This window comes from Pipistrellus hanaki (assembly GCF_964339955.1).
Source record: "Pipistrellus hanaki genome assembly, chromosome: 2".
Taxonomy (NCBI): Eukaryota; Metazoa; Chordata; class Mammalia; order Chiroptera; family Vespertilionidae; genus Pipistrellus; species Pipistrellus hanaki.
The window spans coordinates 197,180,692-197,193,669 of NC_140504.1; the positions used below are offsets into that span (position 1 = coordinate 197,180,692).

The window sequence follows — 12,978 nt, forward strand, 5'->3', positions numbered from 1 at the left end:
TTGATTCTGGCCGGAGTGGAATGGATGGTGTCTTCTACTAGAAAAGACAAATGGATGTTTAAATAACTTTGCTGCTGAATCCAAACCACAGTGCGCAATGTTAAGGACATGAATCATTTTTTTGGAAAGCGGGCCCAGGACCTGTTAGCCAGCGCCCTCTGGAAGGTTGGCCGGAAGGTGTCGCGTTGAAAGCGGGCCACAGTGATGGAGTGAGTCCTGTGAGTCTGCGGTTTGGGGGCGAATGGTGCCTTCTCTGGGACAACAAAGAAGTGCTGGTTCCCTCGCAGGACGCTGCCAGCATCCCTTTTCCTCCCCCTTCGCCGCCTTGCTGGTCCTCCGGGGCCCAGTGCCCTGGGCAGGGGGTGCTGCCCTCAGTTCCTGGCTCCGGGCCAGGCCTTGCTAACAGAGCACGGCCCCCTCCTATTCGAGTGCCTGGACGCAGGACTCAAGCTGGGCTAACGGGAACAGAGCAGTTCCTGGAACTATTTGGTAAAATGCTATTTTCCCAGGGATATTCGCTCAAAATGGCAAAAGAGAGGCCAGAGTTTTGAGCGGGCCATCCTGCTACCACTTCAGGAATCTCAGCCTGAGAATAAAATCGACAAAGAGGAGAGACAAGCCAAAAGAAGGAATGACAGGCTCCTGATGACATCCCGTAAGCACCTGGAACCAGCGGTACCTGAAGGCAGCTCCAGAGCTGGACTCCATGAGAGTCCATGCATTCCCTTGTGCACACGGGTCAGTTCCAGTCTGAGTTCTGCCACAGCTAAAAGAGGGGACTGCCGAAACCGGTGTGGCTCAGTGGATAGAGCATCGGCCTGCGGACTGAGGGGTCCCAGGTCCGATTCCGGTCGGGGGCAATGTACCTTGGTTGCGGGCACATCCCCGGTGGGGTGTGTGCAAGAGGCAGCTGATCAATGATTCTCTCTCATCGATGTTTCTAACTCTCTGTCCCTCTCTTTTCCTCTCTGTAAAAAATCAATAAAAATATAAAATAAATAAATAAAATAAAAGAGGGGGCTAAGGTAAATCTATCTGAAACGTAGATCCTTTCGCTAAATAAATATTGGGAAAGTTCTGCTTTCACTTACAAACTAAAACATTCAATGTTGTTAAGCATGCCTTGGTAGTAGTAGACAAATGCCGTTAGGATTTCTCTATAAAACATGGGATAAATCATGGTGGAAGTGAGCAGTCACGCTTATCTGAAATATTCTGATTACCCAAAGAAATCAGAAAACCAGGAAAAGGTAGACTGAGCCCTGGCCTCGCTGTCGAATTATATGGAAGTATCTTCACTCAGCCAGGCCTTACGTCGCTGCCCAATCGACTGACAAGGCACATCCCACAGGAGAGAATCACTACAGAACACTGAGACTTAAAGAGAACTTGGGGCCATGGCCAGTGAGCTCAGTGGTCAGAGCGTCAGCCTGCCCATCCAGGGGTGGAGGGCACGTACCCGATTTGAAGGTTGGATCCCTGGTCCCGGGTGGGAAATGTTTAGGAGGCCACTGATCACTGTGTCTCTCTCACACTGATGTTTCTCTCTCTCTCTTCCTCTGTCTCTCTCTCTCCTTCCCCTGTCCCTTCCTCTAAAAAAATCAACAGAAAAAATTATCCTCAGGTGAGGTTGAACGAAAATGATAAAATAATAAAGAGAACGTGGGAATTTTCCAGCCGGGCCTTTCACCAGCCCTTGACTGTGGTCCACAGATCTCCTCACACACTCGTTCTGCAAGACAAAAACTCCCCAAGCCCCCCTCCTCCTCCCCGTGAGCAATGCACTCTGATGTTAACAACTGCCGGTGCTGACCACTCAGTCAGCTCCCTGGACCACTGCCGGCCCGGTCAGAAAACAGGGCAGGGCTCAGCAGGCGTGCCTTGGGGGTTGAGCATCGACCTATGAACCAGGAGGTCACAGTTCGATTCCCAGTCAGAGCACATGCCCGGGTGCCGGCGTGTTGCCCAGTAGGGGACACGCAGGAGGCAGTCGGTCCATGATTCTCACCACTGACGCTTCAATCTCTCCCTCCCTCTCCCATCCTCTCTGAAATCAGTAAAAACGTATCAAAAAGGAAAAGCAAACAGCCGGGGCTGAGCGCAGAGGTGTAAGGCGGCGTACTGGGTGTTCCCATCCGGGTGGGGGCAGAGCTGGAAAAGCCCTGGCTCACCCTCCGTGTGACCTGGGGCGGCCAGCCCTGCCGTCCACGTCCTCCGGCAGCGAGTGTGGCTGGCCCTGGACAGCCGGGAAGAGGATTCGGTGGCCACCAGCTCGCTCGTCCACACTGGCTCAGGCCAAGGCTCCAGGGCCACTTCACCGGAAACCCAAGCCGCCCCGGGACCTCAAACCGACCTCAGTGGGAGAGCCTTCGGCGTCTGCGCCCACGTTACCGACGGACAAGGCTGCACTGGATGCACAAAGCAGGGCCAGAGGGAGGTTGTCTTAGGTTTGAAGAAATCCGTTCCATTCTCCTCCCTCTATCCAGAGTAACACACAGCATGGATGACCCCCCCTCTCCCCCCCGTCACCCCGATTTCATTATGGTGGGGCAGGAGGGGGGTACAGCTTAGGTGCCCCCGCTGCCCCGCAAAGAGCCGAAAATCCAGTCTGTGGAGGTTGCAGGGGGGAGGGAGGGGAGGCTTCATTGAGGGGGCAAGATTTGAGTTGGGCTCAGAGATTAAGGAGGTAGAATCTGGGGCGGAGTGCGGCCGGGGGGGGGGGGGGGGGGGGAACAGCCAGACAATAGGGCTCCTGCTGGGTGGTTGGGGGGGGGGCAGGGGAAGGCTGGCTGGGAGAGTGGGATCAGATCTGGAGGGGGATGAAGCCAGGCAGAAGAAGGAAAGGAAAATTGAGGGATGAACTGGTTAACGTGGGTAGTTGCTAAATGTTAATATATTTGGAGAAACTCATGTCCATTATTTGCCATCTTTTCCCACATTACAAACACGTTATGTAAGTTTAGCATCAGCAGCTTACTGCTTATGAACGTTTGCCCTGGCTAAATTCCCTCCGTGTGTTACCTTCCTCACACCCACCCTTCCTCAGCAATCACAATCTGCTGAACAGCCGGCGCACAGTAGGTGAGTTACGTGGTGGCTGCTCTCTCCAGGCGGCTTGTGTCCAACGTGATGCTCTCCTGTCGGTGCGTGTAAGGCCATTAAAATTAAGCAAATTACAGGGACCGGGATGTGCTTTCCCGGCCCCTCGCTTTCCTTCTACCGACCCTCCGCTTCCTCTCTTTTCACCTTGCTTCGCTGAGAGAAAGGACGTTCATGAGAATGAAGCATGGGACAGGATCCCGCTGGCCTGGTCTCCCTCCACCCCGTTGACCACAGCCGCCTGCCCAGTGAACGTGGCTCAGGGTGCAGAGCGGTGCTTCATGGGGTTCGGAAGGGCACCTCCCGTCTGCCTGCTGTGTGCCCACCCACACCCGGGACCTCAGAGAACAGAGAACACGTGGCCCTGGGCTTCAGGGCAGTCTGTCCGGGGAGGGGGTAAGCCCGTCCCCGAGGACCCTCGTGGACATGAGCTCTCACACTCAACGACACCCGCGTGTGCTGCCCTGCGGGCTCCTGGGCATCTCCGGAACGTTCCGTGTGACGAATGTCAGCGCGGGGCCTGTAATGTGATTCTCTGCATCCCACCCGGACTTCTTCCGTCTTCGCTGAAAACCACCCACTGGCGGTCGGCACATACACAGGAGACAGAAAGACACGCTGCGGGGAGAGGTGTCAGACAGACACACGAGGCCTGCAGCGCTGCTCCCGCCACGGCAGGGAGCCGGGAACATGCTCACGCCTGCCGCTAGGAAGCACGCGAGATTTTAGGGCCTGGCAGCTGCTCACTAGCCTCCCCAGTCCCTCCACCCCCTCTCCCGGACCCCCCTCGGCTCTCTTCATCTTGCGTCACATGGAACATGCATCTCTGGCCGCTCCCTTCAATCGCTTTTTGGGAAAAAAAAATAAAGTTGGGGTGTACAGGAATCAGCTTGTATCATGTGGAGGCCAAAAGCTTTTTGCCCAGAGAACAGGAGAGTGAAGGAAGCCCTCAAACCCTGGGCTTCCACTCCGACAGAGGCCGTGGCTGATGCTGAATGATACGGACTGGGCACCGCTCAGTCTCCTAAGAAAAGACCAACAGAGCAAGCACTCAATCCCCGAGGCCTTCGACGAGAAGACACGGCGGGCGACGCTGCACAGCTGGGGAGAGGGGTGGGGAAGCTACCAAGACAGAGGCTTCCAGAAACCACCGCCGGCTTACAGAACTGGGCCACCTTCAACAAGATGGCCTTTTATATATACATATACGTACATATACATATACACATACACATACACATACATATTGATTTCAGAGAATGGGAGAGGAAGAGAGAGATAGAAACATCAGTGGTGAGAGAGAGTCACTGATTGGCTGCCTCCTGCACATCCCCTACTGGGGATCCAGCACACAGCCCCGGCATGTGCCCTTGACTAAAATCGAACCTGGGACCCTTCAGTCTGCAGGCCGACACTCTATCCACTGAGCCAAACCTGCAAGGGCCGAAATGGCCTTTTTTTGACCTTTCTGGGTAATACCTAAATTTCTGTCTTAAATATATACTCGGGCTCGATCCCCAGTGTGGGGCATGCAGGAGGCAGCCCATCCATGGTTTCTCTCATCATTGATGTTTCTATCTCTCTTTCCTTCTCCTTCCTCTCTGAAATCAATAAAAATATATTAAATATATATATATAATATATATATATAAATATGTCATTTTTCTATAAACATTAAAAAAGGCAGCCTACAAGCACAGCTCTGCGTCTCCAGAAGTTCACGACAGTAACGCTGAAAACACGAGCACAATCCGGACCATCCCCAGAGGACACGCGACGTCTACCCTTCCCGTATGCCAGGAGGCAAGGGAGTGTGAGCTGAACACGTGACCCTTAGCCACCGATAAAAGCTCCACATCTTTCACTCGGGAAACTTTCAATGTCAACCAATTCTTTAACTTCACTCCTTCTCACAGAAGGCCAATGTCTCGGGTCCACCTGTTATGCGCGTTCTCCAGAACAGTCCACCACGAACGCACTGGGTGGGGACAGCTGCCGTCAGGGGCGGGAAGGCCAGCACAGTCCTGCACAGAGGACTGAGGAAAATAACAATGTCTGTGTTTATCCTAACGGCAGAACTGATACAAATCCTTAAATAATGCAATCAACATGACAACCATTAACGGTGGCATTCACCACTGTGTCTCCTCTCAGATGCTTTGGAATATAACTAATCAGCATGACCAAATCGAGGTCCCGTAGGAATTTGCAGCCACCCTCTGCTTGCTTTTGTAATTAAGCTAAATTTATTTGGGAAATGCTCGTCCGGTGAGTAAACGCTCTATATTGTAGAACGTCAAACATGATGACTCCCTAAGCCACATATAAAAATAAAGAGACACGTAAGTTTATTTGCCTCCATCTAATTCTAATCTTAAAAGAACATTTTCCTATAAACACACACCATGAAAAGGGCTTCTGCTTAACGTATTTCTATCAGGTTCCCAAGCTGTAGCTTCTCTATAGGACGTAGATTCCTCAAGCAGTGAGAGAAACGGACTCGGTTATGCAGAGCCGGGTATTTTCCACGTCTGACATTTGTTGGGAGCATACATGTAAAGTTTGGGGTTTTGGCTTCACTGGTGGGAAAAAAAATGATGCCACTGACCAACTACAAGAGGCACTTCTGTGATTATCCGAGAGTGCTCTCACGTTTACTGAGTCTGCTCTGCTGACCAGACTTCTGGCCAAGAGAAACCATCCAAGCAGAGCAGGTGACATGTAAGAGTTCAAAACTGCCCTCAGTTCCTGAAGCAACTGCTTGAGGTAATTTGCAGGAGTCTTACAGTTTCAGACATTTATTTTGCTGCCTCATTTGTGGATCAAGTTGTTCTGACGCCCGTAGAGATCCTTGGAAATGGAAAAAGCCTCCAGCAGTGAACATCACTGGCGGGGCCGCCGCCTCCAACGTCATGCAACAGCTAGAGATCCTGCCAGTGCAAGGCCACGCTGAGCTTCCCCCCAGCCCGCCTGAGCTAGCCCGGGGGACACGAGGGTCACGGCGCCCCTTGCAGGCAGTCCCAGGTCTGCCTGCAGCAAAGTTCTCAGCCTCTGAACTCCGCCAACTTTCCCTGCGAGTTCCACATGCGGTTAATACGACGTTCACCCACTGGCTGCCAGGTCAGGCTGCCCGGACCCGGGGCCTGCAGAGGCGCCCAGCAGCGGCAGCCCTGCGCCCCCCTCTCCCCGGCCCCTCTCCCCTCGCCCCGGCCCTGGGAGGGGTCACCTGTCTGGGCCCTTCCGGCTTCTCCCCGCAGGAGCCCCACCAAGGGAGCATCTGTTCTGGCCCCACCGCCAGCCCCGCCGAGGGGGCACCCATCCCACCCTCTCCCAGCACCCTGCCCTGCCGGAGGGCACCTGTGCCTGTCCCTCTCCGCCCGCGCAGCACCTGTCCTCACCCCTCTCCCCGCCCAAGGCCCCTCGCCCGCCGGCTGCAGCGGGAGGAGGGAGGGAGCGCGGATCCAAAAAGCCCGCCGCACAGGCGGCGCCGAAGACAGAACCCGCCGGGCCCCACCCCGCCGCCCGCCCCGCGCCCCTCCGCCCGCCGCCGCGCACACGCGTGTTCGCACACGCGCTCCCGCCCGCGGAGAGGCACGCTCGCGCCCGGCCTCGCTCCCCGGGTCCGCGTGACCGCACACCCACTCCGCCGCTCCTCCCTCAGACACGACGCGCCGTCACCACAGCCGCCCCGGGCCCCCGCCTCACACCCACGCAGCCCCGCGAACACGCGTGTCTGTCCGCACCCCGGCTCCTGCCGCACGGAGCGCCCCGCAGACCCGCCCCGCGCCCCTCCCGAGCCTCACGCCCTGGCAACACGCACAGTCCCCACGCGCTCCCGCGTCAAAACACCGCTCCGCCCGCGTCAGCACCGCGCCCCTCACCGCGCCCCGCACCTCCCGGGCCCCCTGCACACACGCGCGTGCCCTCGCACCCACGCTCACCCGCCCCCTCGGTGTCAACACCCGCGCCCCTCACCTCCGGGCCCCCTGCACACACCCGCCCCCTCGGTGTCAGCACCCGCGCCCCCCGCGGCGAGCACGCGCGCGCCCCCGGCCCCGCCCCCGCGCGCCCCCGCCGGCCGCCGCCCTCCCCGCCGCCCGGGCCGCCGCCGCCGCGCACCCACCGGCCTGGGTCACAGCCGCTCGCCGCTGGGTCTTCACAACAGCGCGGTCCCCGCAGCAGCCGCCCGACCCGCTCGGCTCTGCGCGCCGCGGCTGCAAAGACTCGGCTCCGGCCCCGCGTCTCCCCGCCACAGCCCGAGTGCGCCGCGCGGGCCAATGGCGGGGCGCGGCGGTGAGCTCACCGGCCTCGGCCCCGCCCGCGCGCCAATCGGCGGGCGCCACGTCAGCGGGCGCTGGGCAGAGGCAGGTGCGGGGCGCGGGCCGCCGGGCGCGGGGACTGCGCCGGAACTGCGCCCGGGCCGCGGCGCCGCGCTGGACGGCGGGGGCCGGCGGAGGGTGCGGGCGGAGCGCGGCCCCGGGGCCCGGCGCCTGCGGGCGAGGTCCGGGCGGGCACCGCCCCTGGCGACCGCCCCGCCGTGACCCGCGCCCGGATTCCGGGGGGCCCGCGGGGGGGGGGGGGCGGCCGCGGTCCGCTCGAGGGCAGGGACGGGTCCGGGCTCGACGGCGGCACCGGGCTCACGGCCCCGGAGGCCGCCTCGGGATCCGCGCCACCAGGCGGAGGCGCACGGGCGGCGTGGACTCTCCCGCGGAGCCGCCCGCTCCCGGGCCCAGCACTCCTGCCCCGCGGCGCCGTCGGGTCTCCAGCCCCGCGCCCCGAGGCCCTCGCGTCCCCGGGCTCGGGCTTCGGACGCAGCCCCGGCGCGCCCTGCGGCGGCGGCGCCCGCAATGCAGCGGGAGGAGCGGGCGCTGCGCAGGCCGGGCCGGCAGAGCGGGGCGCGGCCGAAGGCGGAGGAGCCCGGCGCGCCCGGGAGGATGCGGGAGCAGCGGGCGGGTCAGGGGACCCAGTGCGAAGGGGCCCTGGGCGTGGGACCCGGTGGGGCCGAGAACGCCGCGCAGCGATGGAGAATAGCGGCTCCCCTGGGGTGTCGGGGCGCCCAGGGCTCCGGGCGCGGCTGTGAGCGCGGTGGCTGGAGTCGCAGGGCCGCCCGCTCCTCTGGTCCAGCCCCCATGCTCCCCGAAGTTCACGCTCCTGCAGAACGGCCTCCCCCCCCCCCCCCCCGCCCCGGTCTCTGGTCTCCAGCCTCCGCCCCGCGCCCAAGTCACACCTCCCCAGGAAAGCTCAGTCTCTCCAGGCGCCCCGCGTGGACACCCTCCCTCCTGTTTGCCTATAAAACCTGTAGCCCCGGCGCTATGCAAAGCCCCCGCCCCTACACGCTGGCCACGCACACACAGCTGTTGGCCCGCGCAGGCTCCTGATGAGGTCATCTTTCCCCTGTCACATTGTCAGAGAAATTTAAAATTGATTTTGTCTCCTTTCTGCCATCTGGGTTAAAAAGACTCAAAAGATGGGGACAGAGTCTTTTTTTTTTCTCCTGTGTGTTCCGGCCACCGCGAAACAAGCACATGAAACACACGAAAAAAACACACACACATGAAAACACACACGAAAACAAGCGAAGGGTTTTGCACAGCACTTGAGCCTGTGCAGCCACAAAGGAACTGTTAGAGGCCAAGCCAAGGACCCCCCAGGCAGGGTTCCTGCCACACCTCTGGGCCGGGCCCTGAAAGTTCTCACTGGTGGGGGCTGACCGCCGATTCTAAAGCTCAGGAAGCTCCTCAGCAGCCCCGGTGAGGCCAGAACACGGAACATAGCCACAGACCTGCTCCACCCAGTCCGCATAGTCCTGCCCCCTCCTGCCTTACCCCTCTCAGCAAAGGACCCCTGCAGGTCCCAACTCTGCTCATGTACCCTCTCCCCTTCCTGTCAGGCACACTCCTTCCCGTTCCTGAAGGCCTGACTCCGAACGCGCCCGCCCCCTCCTGGCCCCCTCCTGGCCCCCTCCTGGCTTCCCCGGACTCTTAGCAGAGCCGTCCCAGGAGCGCTGTCACCCATGCATTCATGAAGGCGGGCTATTTCTTTCCGGGGCAGCTACGCAAGGGCTGTAGTCAATGGCAAGGGCTCTGGACACAAGCCGCCTACATGCAAGTTCGATTCTCCGCTTGCTAGCTGTGCCCTCCCACTGCCCTCACACCTGGGGTGAGACTTAGTGGGTCAGTACGGAGGTGCAAGGTGCCTGGCACCCGGGCCACGCACTGCAGGTTCACCCTCAGAAGGCAGGCGCCTGGGGCGGTGGGCGGTGACGGGAGAGGGGCTTCTGGGTTTCCCATCAAGTTCTGTGTCTGACCCGGGCGCCGGTTTTAGTTTGTGAAAAGTCAGTTTAGTTTGTGACCGGAGTTTCACATACATATGATATGTGCACTTTTCTATACCTATACTGTCTACATACATGTTAGTAAAGGGGGTTTAAAAAGGTAGTCGTTACCAGCTAAACCGAAACTGGTCTAATCTCCCTGAGAAGAGAAAGGAAGTCTTCACCTCTCCTGGCACTGTGCACAGTGCCGGCCCCTGTAAGTGCTCGGTACGAGCTGCTGGATTACCCTGATGGATGGTGAGCACAGAGACCGATGCGGGAGGCGGTGAGGAGGAGCCACGCCCACCTCCATATTCCTCAGCGCCAGGGACCTCGGGATGGTGGGAACCAGGGTCAGGCACCTGGACCCCAGCTTAAGAGTGATGGATGCTTCAGGCCACTGGCTGTGCCCCGGTGGTAGAGACCGGCTCAGCAGCCAGGTGGCTTCCGTGTAGGCAGGCAGCCTCTGGGGGCGTTTCTGCAGAAGGCACATCCCCTTCCTGGTGCCTGGGAGGGGCCGTTCCCTCCCGGATGGTCCCACACTGATTCCCGCCGCAGCTGTCTTGGACAGACGCCCATGCATACAGAGTCAGGCAGAGCTGGGTGTCTCTGAGGTGGAGCTGGGTGTCTCTGAGCCGGCTCAGAGCTCGGATGGCATGCCAGAACCCAGAGCCACAGGTTGTCTGCCTTTGGGGGTGTTCATGTTCCTTTTCTCAGGTTGGGAAATGACGGTAAGGCATGCCTGCCATTCCAGCAAATCATTACACTGGATTTTGTGGGGCTGTGAGGGTACCTGGGTCCTTTTTAAAAAAATAAAGAATAAGAAGCCCAGTCATCATGGCAGAATGGTTCAGCGTCGATCTACAAACCAGGAGATCACGGTTCGATTCCCAATCAGAGCACAGGCCCGGGTTGCATGTGGGGCGTGCAGGAGGCAGCTGATCAATGATTCTCTTTCATCATTTGATGTTTTTCTCTCTCCCTCTTCCTTCCTCTCTGAAATCAACAAAACAATTTTAAAAGAAATAAGTAAAAATAGAGAAAAAGGGAACTGCTCAGTGATGGGTCCACTGGCAGCACCCAGCCCTAGTGCCAGTCTTGCCCCTTAAGCAGATACAGTGAGTCCTTATTCCAGCCCTAACCTCTGCGAGGGTCTCGTGATGAGCCAGGAGGTGTGGGTCCTGTGGCAGGGGCGGAAGGATGTTGGGTGCCTGTTACCCACCTGCTGTTAGGGTAGACCGGGGTTGGGAATAGCCGCCCGTGGGCCTCATACAGCCCGAGGAATCGTTTGGTCTGGCCCTGCCAAGGCATTAGGGGTGAGTCAATTAAAGGACCAAATATAATATATATAATAGGCTAATTTGTGTTGTTGTTAACCCTCACCCAAGGATATTTTTCCATTGATTTTTTTGGAGAGAATGGAAGGGAGGGGGAGAGACAGAGAGAAACATCGATGTGAGAGAGACTGGTTGCATCCTGCACACGCCCTAACAGAGGCCGGGGATCAAGCCTGCAACCAAGATCCATGCACCTGACCAGAATCGGACCTGGGGCCCCTCAGTCCATGGGCTGATGCTCTATCCACTGAGAAAAACCAGCTAGGGCAGAGGCTAACTGTTAAGTTGATAATTGTGTACGGCCTGAGAGTGATGTTATAAATTTCCAGATGGCCCTTGGCAGGAAAAGGTTCCCCACCCCTGTGCTAGACACACACACACACTGCTGACCTTTCCCCTGCACGTTAGATAGTGTATAGAGGGGGGGGAAAATGAACAATTCAAGAGGTCAGGTAACTTGGCCAAAGACACGGAGATGGTCAGCAGCACCTGGGGTTCAAGTCCCTACTACGATGGTTCTCCAAGTCCCTGGACACTCTCGGGTCATTTGGGTCCCGTTTGTTTAGGAAAGCAGTCTGGCAATTTCCAGAAGCAGTGAGCTGCCTGCCACACTCCCCCATCCCAGCAACAGTGAACACCTGTGTCTGTAAAGATGCCGACTCTGCCGGGCCAGGTCCCTAAGTGACAGAGATGGGTAGAGCCCCCCTCCCCCAACCCTCTACCAACTGGCATTGAACTTGTGGCGAGAGTGAGAGAAACCACTGGGACTGGGCTGCACCAGAACCTGGCCTCTCCTCGTGGTAGAAACCAACGATGTTTCCCGTGTGTTAACTTCCAATTAAAAATTAAAAGGGAGTAACAGGTTAAAGAGAAGTGCGATATGCGTATTTAGTGTTTCTTCAAGGCACGAAGACATTTTTAAAAACCACATTTTTAACAAGGAGAGGTCAGGGTGGCAAAGCAGTTCAACGGAGAAAGCAGAGCCTTCCAGTCAGCACTGCCAGGACACCTGGCCGTCCGCAAGCACAGGAATGAAGTCTGCGCCCTGCCTCACACCCAATACAAAAGCCCACTCAAGACAGATCAGCCCAGGCTGGGTGGCTTGCTTAGTTGGAGCCTCGACCTGTCCATCAAAAGGTTGTGGGTTCAATTCCTGGTCAGGGCACACATCTTGGTTGTGGGTTTGACCCCTCTCCCTGTCCCAGTCAGGGTGCATACAGAAGGCAACCGATTGATGTTTCCCTCTCTCCTTTTCTCCCTCTCCCTCTCTTTAAAATCAATAGAAAACCATATATAAAGAACAAAGACATAAATGTAAGAGCCAAAATGAAAAAAAAACAAAACCCCACACTCTTAGGAAGCATAGAGGTGACTTCCTGTCCTCAGATTTGACAGCTGTTTCTTAGATATTACATCAAAAGCAAGAAACCCAGGAAAAAACAGATACTGTCAACCGGACGTCATCAAACTTTAAAACTGTGCTTCCAAGGACGTCACCAAGAAAGTGAAAAAGATGGCTCGCTGAATGGGAGGACGAATTTGGAAATCATATTTGGGATAAGGGACATGTATCTAGAATATAAAAAGAGTTTTTACAGCTCAAAAATAAACAGGCAAATAACCCCCTTTTTAAAAAAATGGACAAAGGGTCTGAAGAGACATTTCTCCAAGGAAGACATACAAATAGTCCGACAAGCACATAAAAACATACTCAGCATCCTTATCAATGGGGGAATGCAAGTCAAAACCACTGGGATGGCTAATAAAAAAGACCGACAACAACAAGTGCTGACAAGGACGCAGAGCCTTCAAAACCCTCACACGCTGTTGGTGGAAATGTAAAACCACATGTCAGTTCCTCAAAAGGCTAACCAGTCAACTGCCACTCGTCCAAAACGGAAACCATCCCCACACACCACAATGCTTTTAATTTAATTACACCTATCGACGCTTACAGCGCACAAAGGGTTACTCACAGACTTCCGGTAAGACCCCACCCCTCCACTCCCAGGCACGTGCCTGAGAGAAATGAACACGTGTCCGTCCAGGTGGGCGTGTCCTTGGCAATAACATGGAAGGAGCTGACAGATGCTACAACATGGATGGGCCTTGAAGGGCCCAGGCCTGGGTCAGCACCTGGGCTCCACACCAACTACCTGGGGGGGCCAGCTTCCTTCCCTTCCTGTGCCTCAGTTTCCTCCTCTGCCAACGAGGCCTGAGGCTGCATGG

General features: G+C 57.2%; 2 protein-coding genes across 9 annotated transcripts in view; both read right to left on the minus strand.

Moving 5' to 3' along the window:
- PER3 (period circadian regulator 3) overlaps positions 1-12,978 on the minus strand; it is a 147,031-nt gene that overhangs the window by 82,991 nt on the left and 51,062 nt on the right. The window lies entirely within an intron of this gene.
- The window catches only part of CAMTA1 (calmodulin binding transcription activator 1), a 540,293-nt gene that overhangs the window by 35,276 nt on the left and 492,039 nt on the right, over positions 1-12,978 (minus strand). Inside the window, exon 1 of one of the 8 annotated variants that reach the window (XM_084875719.1) lies at positions 7,223-7,333. The exons of 6 other annotated variants lie outside the window; for them this stretch is intronic. The gene's annotated coding sequence lies outside the window, so the exon portion shown is untranslated. Of the gene's footprint in view, positions 1-7,218; positions 7,334-12,978 lie in introns of those variants that run through there. One more of the 8 variants, XM_084875720.1, reaches the window with a different exon arrangement.